We start from the raw sequence: 13797 nt of genomic DNA on the forward strand, positions 1-13797 counted from the left end.
AGAAAGAAAGAAAGAAAGAAAGAAAGAAAGAAAGAAAGAAAGAAAGAGAAAAAGAGAAAGAAAGAAGGAAAAGCAGGGAGGGAGAGAGGAAGGAAGGAAGAGAGGGTTTGAAAAAGAACAGTGAATTTACCTAATCTCAAAATTTTTCTTCACAAAATAGCTATTAATTACAGAGAGAAAAAATAACTTTATAGTGGAGAAGTCTGATGGACATCACTTTAATCAAGTAGCTAAAGTAAACATCATCAGATAAAGAATTGAAATTGTGCACCACTTAATGGGATGCAATGAGAAAAACTCAGCATCACATCTGGGATATTTCTAGCAAGAGTCCATAATCTGAGTCTAATCATGAGGCAACATCAGACAAATGCAAATTGAGGAACACTTTACAAAATAACTGGCCTGTCGTCTTCAGGTGTCAAGGTTATGAAAATCCAAGACAGATTAAGGAACTATTCCAAATTGAAGGATATTTTAAATGAACATGACAAATAAATGCAATGGGAGAGTCTGGGTGTCATCCTTTTGCTATAAAGGACATGAAAATTGGGGACAGTGGCAAAATGTAAATGAACTGGGAGGAGTAGATCGTGGTAATGTACCAGTATCCTTTCCTTTGTCTTCTCACTTTTCCACAATCTCTCAGCCTTTGTTAAAATGGTATGTAAGCTCTCAAGCCTAATTACTTCTTCAGGTTTTTACTTCTTTTCTGTGCAGCGCCTATGTTTGGTCAGTTTAACTTGCAGTCTTCAGGTACTGAACATAAGAGGGTAGAGAAAAAATATTTTTCCTCCCCTGCAGAAGTGACACACATCATGTCATTGACTACAGCTAGTCATATGGTCACACCTTGTGGCCAGAAGTTTCACTGTTCAATTCTAAGCTGACACTATACTGTCAATACTCAATATTATATGTCAGGCACTATGACAATTGCTTGGTATAAACTGTCTCCTTTGTCTTCCCAACAACCTTATGAAGTAGATACAGTAGAGCAATTCAAGCTTCTGTGAAAGGAAAGGCAAAATCAGCTGACTGTGTCTCAATGCTTAGAAAAACACATGGATAAAAGACCACCAGAAAACACAGATACTTGCAAAGGGATGGGCAGGAAGCACGAGCCCGCAGCGAGTCACACCTGCACCCTTGGTTGGTGGGGTAAACCAGCACATAAAAATGGTGTCTCCCACAAACTACCCTTTTTCCTCACCTGCCCATCTGCCCATCTGCCCACTGATGTTCCAATTGCTTATTTCACACTGCTTCCCAAAGGTGTATTCAACACAGTCTTAACAACCATCATACCAACACATTATCTTAAAAAATATATACAAGAAAGAGGCCACTAGAGAATGTGCTGTCCAACCCCTCCATCTTGCCCTTTAGCTACATCTTGGCCACCAAATGCCATCCCAACAAATCCTAACATATAAGTGGACAGGTCTAACAATTTAATAGCCTAGAACTCAGGAACCAAAAAAGAGTTGAACACCAAAAAAATCATGCAAGGAGCCACAAGTGATTTAATATTAACAGGCAGGCACCCCTCCTTCCCAAGGAAAAAGATGGCAATTTAGTGGTCCCTCCTGTCCCCAATTCCATGCACACATAATTGCTTCAGGAAAAACAGATCAGGAACTACTGGCATATTCTACTCCCAGATAGCCTGCCACCCCCACAGGCAGTGTTTCCAATCAGAGTGTGAGTGAATGGAGATGATAGAGTTCTTCCCTGGAGACAAGGAGGTATCATTTGCAGAGAAATGGAACAGGGTGGAAAAGGGATGTGAAAAATCATCAAACTGCTCCCCAGGCATGGTCAACGAAGTAAGTTAAAGCCATCATTTCAAGGTTAAGTCAGGAGACAAACACACATGATGCTATAAATACAGTGTCCCTTTGGGCACCATGGCATAGATCATAACAGGCCAAGGGCTAAATGGGACACATGGTGGGTGCCCATCTCTGTTGGGCCTGAAGAATTGACAGGCAGACAAATATGACAAGCAAGCCTCGCAGCCAGGCCCTGCCCTGGGTGAAATTTCATTAAAACGCACATCAAAGATCAAATGGTGGGAATAAAAAGTAAAAAAACAGAACAGCCAACCTGGGAGGGGAGGGTAAGAAAGGAGGAAAGTTAGCATTATCCAGGAACCATTCCCAGCTGCCCCCTGGCTGTCTGACCTTCAACAACTTGGCAGGCTCCTTCTGAGGGCCATGAGATCTCAAAACCATCCTGCTTCACAGCCTTGGGAGGGACTCAGGAGATAATGTCATCATACACCAAGAACTGCCTCACTATGTGCCAGGCACCATACCAAGTGCTCTCTGCATATTCCCTCATTTCGTGATCCTGGGGGTTGGACGAGGCAGGTATCATCCATCCCACTTCACAGACGCAGAAGCTGGAGGTCAGAAGAGTTTATTCACTGGTCCAAGATCACACAGGTGGTAAAGCCAGCATTTGAACCCAGATAGTTCCAATTCCAAACCTTAGGCTTTTATCCCTGATGCTGCTGCCTCAGCTCTTGGAGTATCACAAACTACCCGGCCCTCCCCACCACCATCCTTCATGGTAGCTGGGCCAAGAGTGGCGCACACAAGCTGCCACTCTTCCCCCTTGCCCAGTCATCACTAATTAATGATCATGGGTCCTGCTGGGCCTGCACGCCACTGAGAACCCTGCTGAGAGCAATGCTTCCAAGCAGCCTCTGCCAACCCATCCAAGGGCTGTGAGAGCAAACCAAGTGGACACCCGTGGTTAGTACAATGTCTCAATTGGAGGTGCTGGCCAGCGTGAGAGTGCCCAGTAAGGAAAGGACACTCCTCACCTCCCTTGGTCACATGTGTCCCCTGTCTATTCCTACAGCTACTTGCCTAGTTCAGGTGCTCCTTATCTCCCCTGGGGTACACTTGGCCACAGAGGTCTCCCAGCACACATCTGAGCATGCTTCCTTCCAGCTCAGAGTCCTTCAGAGGCTCCCTACTGCCCCCAGGATCAAGGGAATCCTCCTCAGCCAGAACCCTCCCAAAGGCCCTCGCATCCCGTGGCCACCTGCCAAAGGTCCTCTCAGATTACAAGATTTGGCTCAAGGACACACACCAAACAGTTGTTATTGACGACTTCCGTAGTTGAGATTAAAAGGGATAGGAGGGAAAATGTCAACTCTGGATTGACTCAGCTCTGTATCATTTTACTTACCATAAACATTTTCATGGTTTTAAAAGTCATGATGAAGTCAAGAGGTAATATATATAAAGACAGGGGAAAGGATACTTAGTTCTCTGTACCTTCCTGCTCTCACCTGTGTGGGTAAGAGCCAGCATCCAGAACTCCTTACTGCCCTCACTGATCCAGTTCGATTGCACTTGCACACTCCTGGAAGACAGGAACTTTCTTTTACGTCGCTGAATCTGTAGGGTGAATGGCACATCGGAATACTATTTGATGAAAAAAATGAATAAACAATGGAATGAATGTGCCCCCTGAGAAATGTTGTTCACCATATGGTGAAGTCCTCACCCCCGATGGCTGTCAGTCTGTGCAAGGAGCTCCCCAAGTCCATGGGAGAATTCTCCAGAAAGAAAGACTGTTGATAACTTAAATAAGAAGGTCTAGATTGGTGTTCCTCAAGATGTGATCTGTGAAATTGCACAAGACACATAGCCCATTCCTTCAATAAGTATACAGCACAAATTTAAAAAAGAAGTCTCTGAGCCCCAGGTGTTATATGCAAGTGATGAATCACTAAGTCCGACACCTGAAACTCATATTGCCCTATACGTTAACTAGCTGGAATTTCAGTAAAAACATGGGGGGGAAAAAATCTCAGACTTAAGAAATGTAACCACCAAAAATAGTGTGCGAGTCTTTATTGGATATTAACAAACCAACTCTAAAGAGACATTTTTGAGACAATTAGGGAAATTTCAACAAGGGAGTGTGAGAGGATGTTAAAGATTATCATGAGTTTTGTTATGTGTGACAATCGTATTGTGGTTGTGTAAAAAAAAAAAAAAGTCCATGTTGTATATGGGTGAAATAATGTCTGAAAATTGCTTTAAAATACTCTAACTTAAAAAAAAATGTACAGGGAAAAAATGGTATAGGGATAAGCAGATGAAACAACATTAGGAAAATGTGTTGCTAATTACTGGGATCGAATGAACACCTATGGGATTCTTTATTCTGCTTTTGTATGTACTTTCAAGGATTTCCACAGTAAAAAGCCTTAAAAAATAAATTTAAATAGGCTCCTAAATCTAAAAAAAAATGTAGCCCATGAACTGCATGGGAAACACCTGGTGCTTGTTAAAATGCAGATTCCCAGGCTGCTCTGACCAGTCAGGAGGAGGGCAGTGGCCTTGAAGCTGCACGTTACAAGGGAACCCTACCCTCCCTCCAGCTCTAGCACACGTTGGTTTTGGTGAGGGTTCCACTGAGGATAACCACACATCCGATTTGCCAGGAACTCGCTTGGATTGCACCTGGTGTCCCCCCTTCACTCTCCAGAGCGTCCCAGTTTAGACAGCAAAGCACACAGTCATCCTAGTTGGAGTGAGCCATGCTCACTCTCCACAGGCTGCCCCGACCTGCGTGTGCTGAACCCCCACTTGTCTGCCAAGGCCCAGCTCAAGCACCCCTAAGACCTTCTCTGAGGACTCCGGGTGAGAATTCCTCCACCCTTTAAACCACAGACCCAAGCCCACAGGGAGTACATAGCGCTGTCCTCAAGTACATCCATTTACCCAGAGGCCTGTGATATGGTGACATAGTAAGAAACAGTAGATTTGGTCTCTGTCCCTAGTTTCCGTCTCAGAACTCCTAAATCCTTTGAAATTTCCTGAGTGAAAGCAGTAAGAGTAGTGTCTTTACTACTCATAATAAGCGCCTTTCAAACCCTTCTGAGTTTTTGCTAATGAGGGGACTCCTGGCAGATAGGAGCTGTTTGCCAGAGGAACCAACCAGGGGATCAGAGGGTTGGAACTTTCAGCCCCACCCCCAGGGAAGGAGGAAGGGAGAAGAGCCAGAGATGGAGCCAGTTGACCATGATTTAATTAATTGTGCCTACATAATGGAACCTCGATCAAAACTCTAAACCATGGGGTTCAGAGGGCTTTCCAGGTTGGTGAGCACATCGAGGTGCTGGGAAGGGGAAATGCCCGTAGAAGTTCTGGTAGCTCCAAACTCCAAGCTCCTTGCCACACACCTTGCCCTGTGCATCTCTTCCGTCTGACTGTTCCTGAGTTGTATCCTTTATAACAAACCGGTAAGTGTAAGTCAAGTGTTTCCTTGAGTTCTGTGAGCAATTATAGCAAATTATCAAGCCTGAAAAGGGGAATGGGGGGAACCTTCAATTTACAGCTCATCCGTCAGAAGTGCAGGAGGCCTGTTCTCGTGATTGGCATCCGAAGTGGGGACAGTCTTGTGGAACGGAGCCCTTAACCTGTGGGGTCCATGCTAACTCCGAGTGTCAGAATTGATTTGTAGGAAACCCAGTTGGTGTCCAGAGAGTTGGAAACTGGTGTAGGAATACCTCCCACACATTTGGTGTCAGAAGTATTGTGCGTAGGAGAACTGTTTTCTTTTAATGATCATCCTTAGTTTGCATGTCTCTAGTCTGGGGCCTCCTTAAAGGCAAGGACTATATCTTACTCTCTCCAATGCTGGCACAGAACCCATGTCTGAAAAGTGTTAATTTGATAAATGAATAAACAAACAAATGAAGCACCTCATGAGACATATCTGTGCTAACTTAAATTCTGACTTATCCTCATGATGAAATGTTAAGTAGCCTTAATTTAAGATGACTAGTGCTAAATCTGGGTAAAAACAGGGGGAAAATGTGATATAGCATGTTGGGGGAAAAGATCAAAATTCCAAAAAGCATGTGTACACTAATTGTAATTATAAAGATACATATGTCTACTATTATTTTTATGAGACCAAAAGGTAATATGCAAGAAAAAAAATAGTGAGATTCTCAGCAACTGTATTTGTATTTTGTGTATTTACATTTTCCAAATATTCTTTCTTTTTAAGATTTTATTTATTTATTTGAGAGAGAGAGAGACCGCGCATGTGCACAAGCAGGGGGGAGGGGCACAGGAAGAAGCAGACTCCTGGCTGAGCAGGGAGCCTGACTGGGGCTCGATCCAGAACCCTGGGATCACGACCAGAGCCAAAGGCAGACGCCCAACCGACTGAGCCACCCAGGCACCCTTTTGAATTTTTTTTTATTTTTTATTTTTATTATTTTTTTTAAGGAAAGAAGAAAATGGGAAAAACAGCTTGGAGTCTGTTTTGGTCTGGTGGTAAATGCATGACCCCGACTCCAGTACCACAGGGCCCCTCCCAAGTCCCCCACCAACCCCAACAGAGGAGAAAAAGCCTGCAACGCTGCCTCTGGCACTGGGAGTAGGGGAGGGAAGTGGAAACAAATCATTTTTCGACATAACCCATAGGTTTCCCCTGGTTGAGTTTAATAAGACCTCCAACCCCTAAGACAGGGAGTCTTAATAAATTTACATGTTCTGCATGCTACGCAGACCCATGTGTATGGAGGTATTTAAAAGAACAAAGAGCTTAAATAGTCATTCGGTCTGTACTGAGAGCGTCCCGGGCTTTCCAATCATCCTGCAAGGAGCCTGCTCCAGTATTAACAGGTATCAATCTAATATATTGTGCAGCAAGCACCATTATTTTCTTCTCAATCTATTTTACCTGACACATCTTTCAGGGGCAGATTGGAAAATATGTGGTAATTATATATTGATAGAACGTGGGAGCAGGTTATGTACAGAGCCCTTGTACTTGGCTTCCTTATTAACCAGCTAAAATGTGCTCTGTGGGATCCTGCTTTGTCTTTAAGGAATCTCTAGAACTGAGCTATTATTTTGCTGTTTATGATTTTTTCCTTGCTCATAAAAAATTGTTCAGCTTTACCAGAACCTCACGTGTACCAAGCCAAGATGGGGCTTTGAAGCACAACCCTGGTGTCATCCTCCCTGGCAAGGTTCCCACCCGAAGCTGGCGACTTCCACACAAAGACACACAACAACTTCACTGGGCTGGCTTCCCAGTCCCCTGGATCACCTCATCAAGGAAGAGTTGGTCAGAAAAAGAAAAAAAATAAAAATAATAAATAAATAAAATTTAAAAAAAGGAAGAGTTAGTCAGTATGAAAAGTACTTACTGAGAAAAAGTCAATGAACCATAATTTGTGAGCCTTCTGAACAAATAAATTACTTCTTTTTTTTTTTTTTAAAGGAACATAGTAAGCTGGGTTTAACAGTTTTTCCTCACAAACACTGATAGTAGCCTTCAGTGAAGAGGCCACAGGAAAAGAAGAATGGGCACCTCTGGGAAGTTTAATGGTTTTTATTTAGTTGATTTGTCTGTAATGGTTAAGCAAAGGGAGAGGGAGGAAGGGATGAGGGAGGAGTGAGGGAGGGAAAGGATGAGGGAGGGGTGAGGAAGAGGTGAAGGAGGAGTGAGGGAAAGGTGAAGGAGGGAGAGGGGAGTAAGGGAAGGATGAGGGAGAGATGAGGGAGGGGTGAGAGACGTGAGGAAGAGATGTGGGAGGGAGAGGGGAGGGAGGAAAGAAGGGAAGGAGGGATGAGGGACAGGTGAGAGAGAGATGAGGGAGAGGGTGGGGTGAGGGATGAGGAGGGATGAGGGAGGGGGAGGGAGGGGGCCTCTGGTCAAAGATGTCTGAGTAAAGGGCACATGGAAAGCAAATGGTAAGCCACAAGCATTTTGGGACTGCTGCCCAGGTGATCTAAATGGATGGTTGGTCACTCTGAGTGATCTAAATGGATCTCAAGCCTAGAAGAAATGTGAGAAGGCCGTATAATCCACCTTTGGAGGGTGCAGCCAAACTGTTCCAACCCTGTCACTCAGCATGCACTCACGCAGCATTTCCTGGGCACCCAGTCCCAGCTGGGGTCCCACTGTCCCCAGCTGCCCTGACCTTAGGCTCCCCTATGGAAAGGTGACAAGCAGCAGTTCCCTTAACGTGAGTCCTGAAACCTGGGTTCTCCTACCAGCTCTGCCACTCGATTAGCGGGCTGGACTTCCACAGGCCTTGCCTCTCTGTACCCTTTCCAACCCAGAAAATAAAAACTGGGGGAGACAGTGGATCACTTATATCCCACCCAGCTGTGACAACTAAGTGCATACGTGAAAAGAACCCACCCCAGATTGCTGCTCTTTTCTTGGCCTGGTCCTGTCTGTCTATGCGGCTCTTGTGCCAAAAGCTATCCCGGGGGGTCTGAGCCAAACAACTGTGTAGGGGAGCGGGCTTCCGTCAGGCAAACCTGGAAAGGGCACAAGGAAACAGAACTCGCCCTTGAAGGGGAGACTCTGCCAGTTTAAAAATTCAAGCCCAGAAATCATCTAACTTATTAAATACAACCTATCATCACCTCTTGCAGAAAAAAAAAAAAAAAAAAGAACCCACAGCCAGTGTAACTGTAGCAATAAAGTAATTAGGGAGGCGCACTTCCTCTAAAATGAAACCACCAATACTGTAACTTCCAGTTAAATTTAATTACTACCTTATTTCTTTTACAATAGATGACCCAGTTTTTGGACAATATTCTCAGAAAGAGATTACGTGTGGGTGTAAAACTCTGCCCTATCTTCGAGAAGCAGAGAGACCATTCACTGAGCTCACCTAATCCACCCAGATATAAATGTGTGCAAGGCGCATGGATAAGATACAGCCCACGGAAGAAACACGCTCTATTCTTACACAAAGGCCAACTAGGCAAGCAGTCCAATGTTTACACCTCTAACAAAAAGCAATCCCACAGAGACCCGAGAGCTGTTTGTCAGCCTTGCTGACTGACTTCCAGAGGGCAGCTTTGGACATTTAGATGAAGAGCCCATCACCCCCATATATGCAGACCCAGCTATGCCCCCAGTCCCCGGGGCCCTGGGCAAGGATGGGCGCTGGCACAGAGCAGATCTACGTTTTGGCCGCTGCACAGACTCTCATGACCTAGAAAGCCCCTGATCTGGCAGGAAAGCAGAGAGGGTGGGTCCACGGATGCTTTGGTTTGCCCTCACTATTCACCAATGTTGTCCCAGGCAGAGCTGAGCTCAGTGCATAGTGACATGTGAATGACCGTGAATGGTGACATGCACAGTGAATGGGTAACAGAGAGGTGTCAAGAGCATCCCAATCCCAGGCAACCAGAACATCCCCGAAGACAAGATCAAATACCTCTTCGTTCATTATTCCCCATAATGAAAAGTGAGGGGGTGGGGATAAACATCCTACCCTCAAGGAGCTCAGAGACTAGGAGGGAAATACACATATAAACAGGCAATTACAAAAGAGTGTAATTAATTCTACAGCAGGAGGAAAAGGCAGTAGGGAGAAGAGTCAGAGAAGGACGGTCAGGGTGGCTTCCCAGAGCCTGGATCTCAAATACAAAAAGAAAATATGAGCCATACGGGGGTGGGGTGGGGTGGGGTGGGAGAAACTAGATACCCCAGATGAAGGTGTACCGGCCTGACAGCCGAGAGAGAGGACAGTAGTCTGAGGAAAGCAAGGGCTTCCGCGGGGCCGTGTGGCGGAGGAAGAGATGAGGAGAAACGGACGAGGCTGCTGCTGAGCCGAGGCCTGTGGCTGCAGACGGTCCTGTCTGTACCTGATGCTGCAGATTTCAAGTGACAAGGAAAGGCTTCAGGCAGGCCACTGACAAGTCCACATTTGTGTTTAAGAATGATCAGGCTGACAAAAAGATCAAAATGTTGCCACTCAAAATACAAAAACAAAAACAGAAAGGGGGGTTGATGAGGAAATGGTGACTGTGACGGTGGTTGAAGTCAGGGGGTGGGGACACGGGGGTTCATTACACTGTTCTCTATCATTTCATCTAGGTTTGAAATTTTCCAGAGTGGAAATATTTTTTAAACTAACATGACTCTTTTTTAAATCGGAAACATATCTATTCTTGCAATTTTTTTAAAAAATGTTATATATCCTAACTCATTAGCCAAAAATAAATGGGAGTGTTTTTGTATATTTTTTTCTACATTTTAAAAATATCACCGCGCTGCAGGGTGGCGAACAGATTAGAGAGAAGGAGAGAGGGGACAGGAGGCCATTAGGAGGCTGTGTGGGGACTCAGGTGAGAGCTGGTGGTGGCCTACACCAACACAGTGGCAGGGAGGATGAAGGGCTGGATTTAAAACGTTCAGGAGGCACAATGGCCAGGACCCGGTGATGGACTAGACACGAATGAATCATGCATTCAGCCACTCTCTCTGCAAAGACTTAGGGCCACCCGCTCTGCCCACAGCTCTCGCAGGGACTGCAGGAAAATGAATAGGCAGGTCCCACATGAGGCCAGACATGAGCACAGCTATCGATGACAGAAATAAGATGAAATAAACCAAAAGGACAAAAACAGTTTTGGAAAAGTAAAAAAGTAAAAGCCGTAAGTAAACATTAGCTTAAAACATGCTACCATGAATACCAGCAAAATTGAAAAATGCTGGCAAATAAATTTGAGGAGTTTAACCCTCACACGCACTTAAAATGGGAGAACGATAAGACAGCCAAGATAAATGGTAAGATTACATCATAAAAGAATAGTGCTACAATCAAAACTACAGATAAAAAGGCAAAAAAGGGTACATAATATCAGCTAATGGAATATATTAAAAAGATTAAATAGTGAAATAAAATTATTGAGGAGGCATACATTTTGCTAAAAGTACATTCTAACCAAAGGGTATTGGGAGAAGCACAGGTTGTGATATTGACACCAGCTTCCCCGGGCCACAGGCTCAACGTCAACCCCCAGAGCCACCTTGAAGGACTCAGTCCAGCCACACCAAGTACTCGCCATTCCCCAGATCTGCCATGTTTTTCTTAAAGGACACTTCTGAGAAGAGAGGTAAGGGTTACACTGCACTATCCACAGAAAAGGCTCATAAAAGTCCTCTTTGCACATCCGTCCTTCTCCTCAAAGCTTCCCAATGCCAAAAATCTCTGCTCTCACGCCCTCCCTGATACGCTATCCATTCCCAAGGATGCCTGCCTTCTCTGCCCCGGCGCTCTTGCTTCGGCTGAGAGAGAGACTCTCCTTGCCACAGCCGTCCCCCGGGGAAGAGCAGTCCAGCTTGAGCCTCTGAGCGTTCCTCTTGCCAGAAAGCCACCTTAGACCCAAGTGAATGGAATTGCCCCCTCATTACATCTACCTGCATGCCAGGCTTCACCCAAAACTGGACTCTTCCTAAATAAAGTGTCCGGGGGTCTAGCCATGGGCCTGGCACATAGACAGTGCTCAGTTAACATCTGTTGAGGGGCGCCTGGGTGACTCAGTCGTTAAGCGTCTGCCTTCGGCTCAGGTCATGATCCCAGGGTCCTGGGATCGAGCTCCGCATCGGGCTCCCTGTTCTGCGGGAAGCCTGCTTCTCCCTCTCCCGCTCCCCCTGCTTGTGTTCCCTCCCTCGCTGTGTCTCTGTCAAGCAAATAAATAAAATCTTTAAAAAAAAAATCTGTTAAAGGCAAAGAAATGAAAGATCAGCAGCCTTCCAGCTGAAATGGACAGGGCTCCATTACTGAACAAGGATAAATTCCACAGCAGAGGGTCCTGGCCCCACGGAGGCTTCTTACAATGTATATCTCAGGAGAGAGCCCTGGGCTCCTGTCTCTCATGTGGGCATTGTCAGCTCTTCCCAAAAGGCACGTAAGGTAACAGCAGAGATGCCCTCACCCAGGGTCCATGGCAACAACATGAGGAAGGAAGAGCAGTGCAGCTGCACGACCTCAAGGAGAGATGGCTTCCAGGCACGTGATGGGGAGGGCTTACTGGAGGAAGGGGTTGGAGCCAAGGCTCTGAAGATGGCGAGGCTGCATGGATGGAGGGAGAACAGGACAGGATTTCTGGGAAGGGAACGGGGTACGAGCTACCATACAGAGCTGATTTCAGCCCTCCACCACAAAGACTGCCCTTCCCCCAGGGCCCCAGCACACAGTCAGCCACAGAGTCCCGCAGGCAGCATTTCTGTCCGATGTGAAGCAAGTTCCCCAATTTCCACCATGGCCCCCGATCGCATGGCCGGATCGCATCTCTATGATGCAGAGACCTGCTCCTGGGCTTTCAGCTCCCCCTCCAGCACTAGGCGACCCCGGGCAGCCACTGCATTTGCATTTTGGACAGCCTTAAGTGTGAGAAGCTATCACGCTCTATTCTCTGAGAGAACATAACAATTCCAGCTGCCTCTTCCATAAGGCGCTCCCTGTGAAGCTTAAATAGCCAGTGACAGTTCACAGCATTATACTCCATAGCACGGAGTTGCCTAACCTAACCAAGTTTTATGCGCCAGTTCTCAACTCTCCCAGCCATTTGGATTATGTAAATCGTGATACACACCTATAATGACCAGGACAATTGCTGGCTTTTTATTTTTTCAGTTCCAGAAGGAGCAAGAACGTCCTTTGTCTCAACTTCAGGGAAGCCTTGACGAGAGGTTCACCAGCTGTCCAGCCTTGCATTCATCTGAAAAGAGATGCTCACCTGGAATTCTTCCTGTCTGTTCCAACCGACACTCTGATACCACAGATCTCAGACAGCACAGTGAGTGTAGGAGAACCCTGCTAGACATTGAATGTGTGTGTCCCCCTCCAACTCATAGATTGATATCCTAACCCATAATGCTATGGTGTTTGGAAGTAGGGCCTTGGGGAGGTGATTAGCTGATGAGAGCAGAGCCCCCACACAAGAGATCAGTTTCCTTATAAAAGAGACCCCAGAGAGCTCCCATGTCCCTTCTACCACAGAGGACACAGAAAGAAGACAACCGTCTATAAACCAGAATGCAAGACCTCATCATATAATAAATCCGCTGGTGCCTCGATTATGGGACTTCCCATCCTTCATAACTGTGAGATATAAATGTCTGTTGTTTGCACACCATTCAATCTATGATATTCTGTGGGAGCAGCCCAAACAGAGGAAGACAAAGCTCCATGGCAGAATTTATAGGAAATGGCGAGGAACCGGTTCCATGACTCTTGAGCTCCCCACCCAGAGGCCTTTATCTGCTTTGGGAATATAAAATTTTGAGAGAGGAGAGCAAGGGGGAATCTGTGAAGCGAGTATTTTGCAGAGAACTATTAAGATACTGTGAGTCCCGCTCTGCGCTGCATGTGAAGGGAACAGAATGTGCTTTCTGTCAGCTCAAGCCTGGGAAGGGGGCTTGCACGGGGCCAGTCAAGGACAATGAAGACTATCCCGGCACTTGGGGGACACTGTGTACTGTAGAGAAGTCTGGGCAGCACATGGCAGCCGGAGAGAGCATACAGCTGGGTTTACACGAATGGAACGTGGACCACGAGGGAAAGCCAGGCTGGGTCCATCTTAAAGCCTGCCCCAGAGGAGGCCTGGGACCGGGTGAGGCCTCCAAGGGCAAGATGAAATGTGGAGAAACATACAAAACCAGAATGAGAGCAGCCCAGGAGGGGAGAAATGACGTAGTATGCATCAAGGGGAGCTGCAGCGAGGCTCCCAGGTGGAGGCATTCCCAAGCAGCTCACCAGAGCATCCGTGAGAGTCAGCTAAGACTATCTGCCAGGCCTGGGAGTGTGACGCACAGGGCACTTCAAGCAAGGGCTCTCCTGTCCTCCCTCCCCTCGTCCTGTCCTCCTGGAGCACCGGAGGTCAGTAACAGCCCTTAGAGGGTACAGACCGAAGAGCAGACAAAAGAAGGCCACCCCTCTGCTCTGGCAAGGGATCAGCCACAGTGAGAGGCCTGCTGTGGGAAGCACACAAT

This window comes from Phoca vitulina, unplaced genomic scaffold (assembly GCF_004348235.1).
Source record: "Phoca vitulina isolate PV1807 unplaced genomic scaffold, GSC_HSeal_1.0 scaffold1, whole genome shotgun sequence".
Taxonomy (NCBI): domain Eukaryota; kingdom Metazoa; phylum Chordata; class Mammalia; order Carnivora; family Phocidae; genus Phoca; species Phoca vitulina.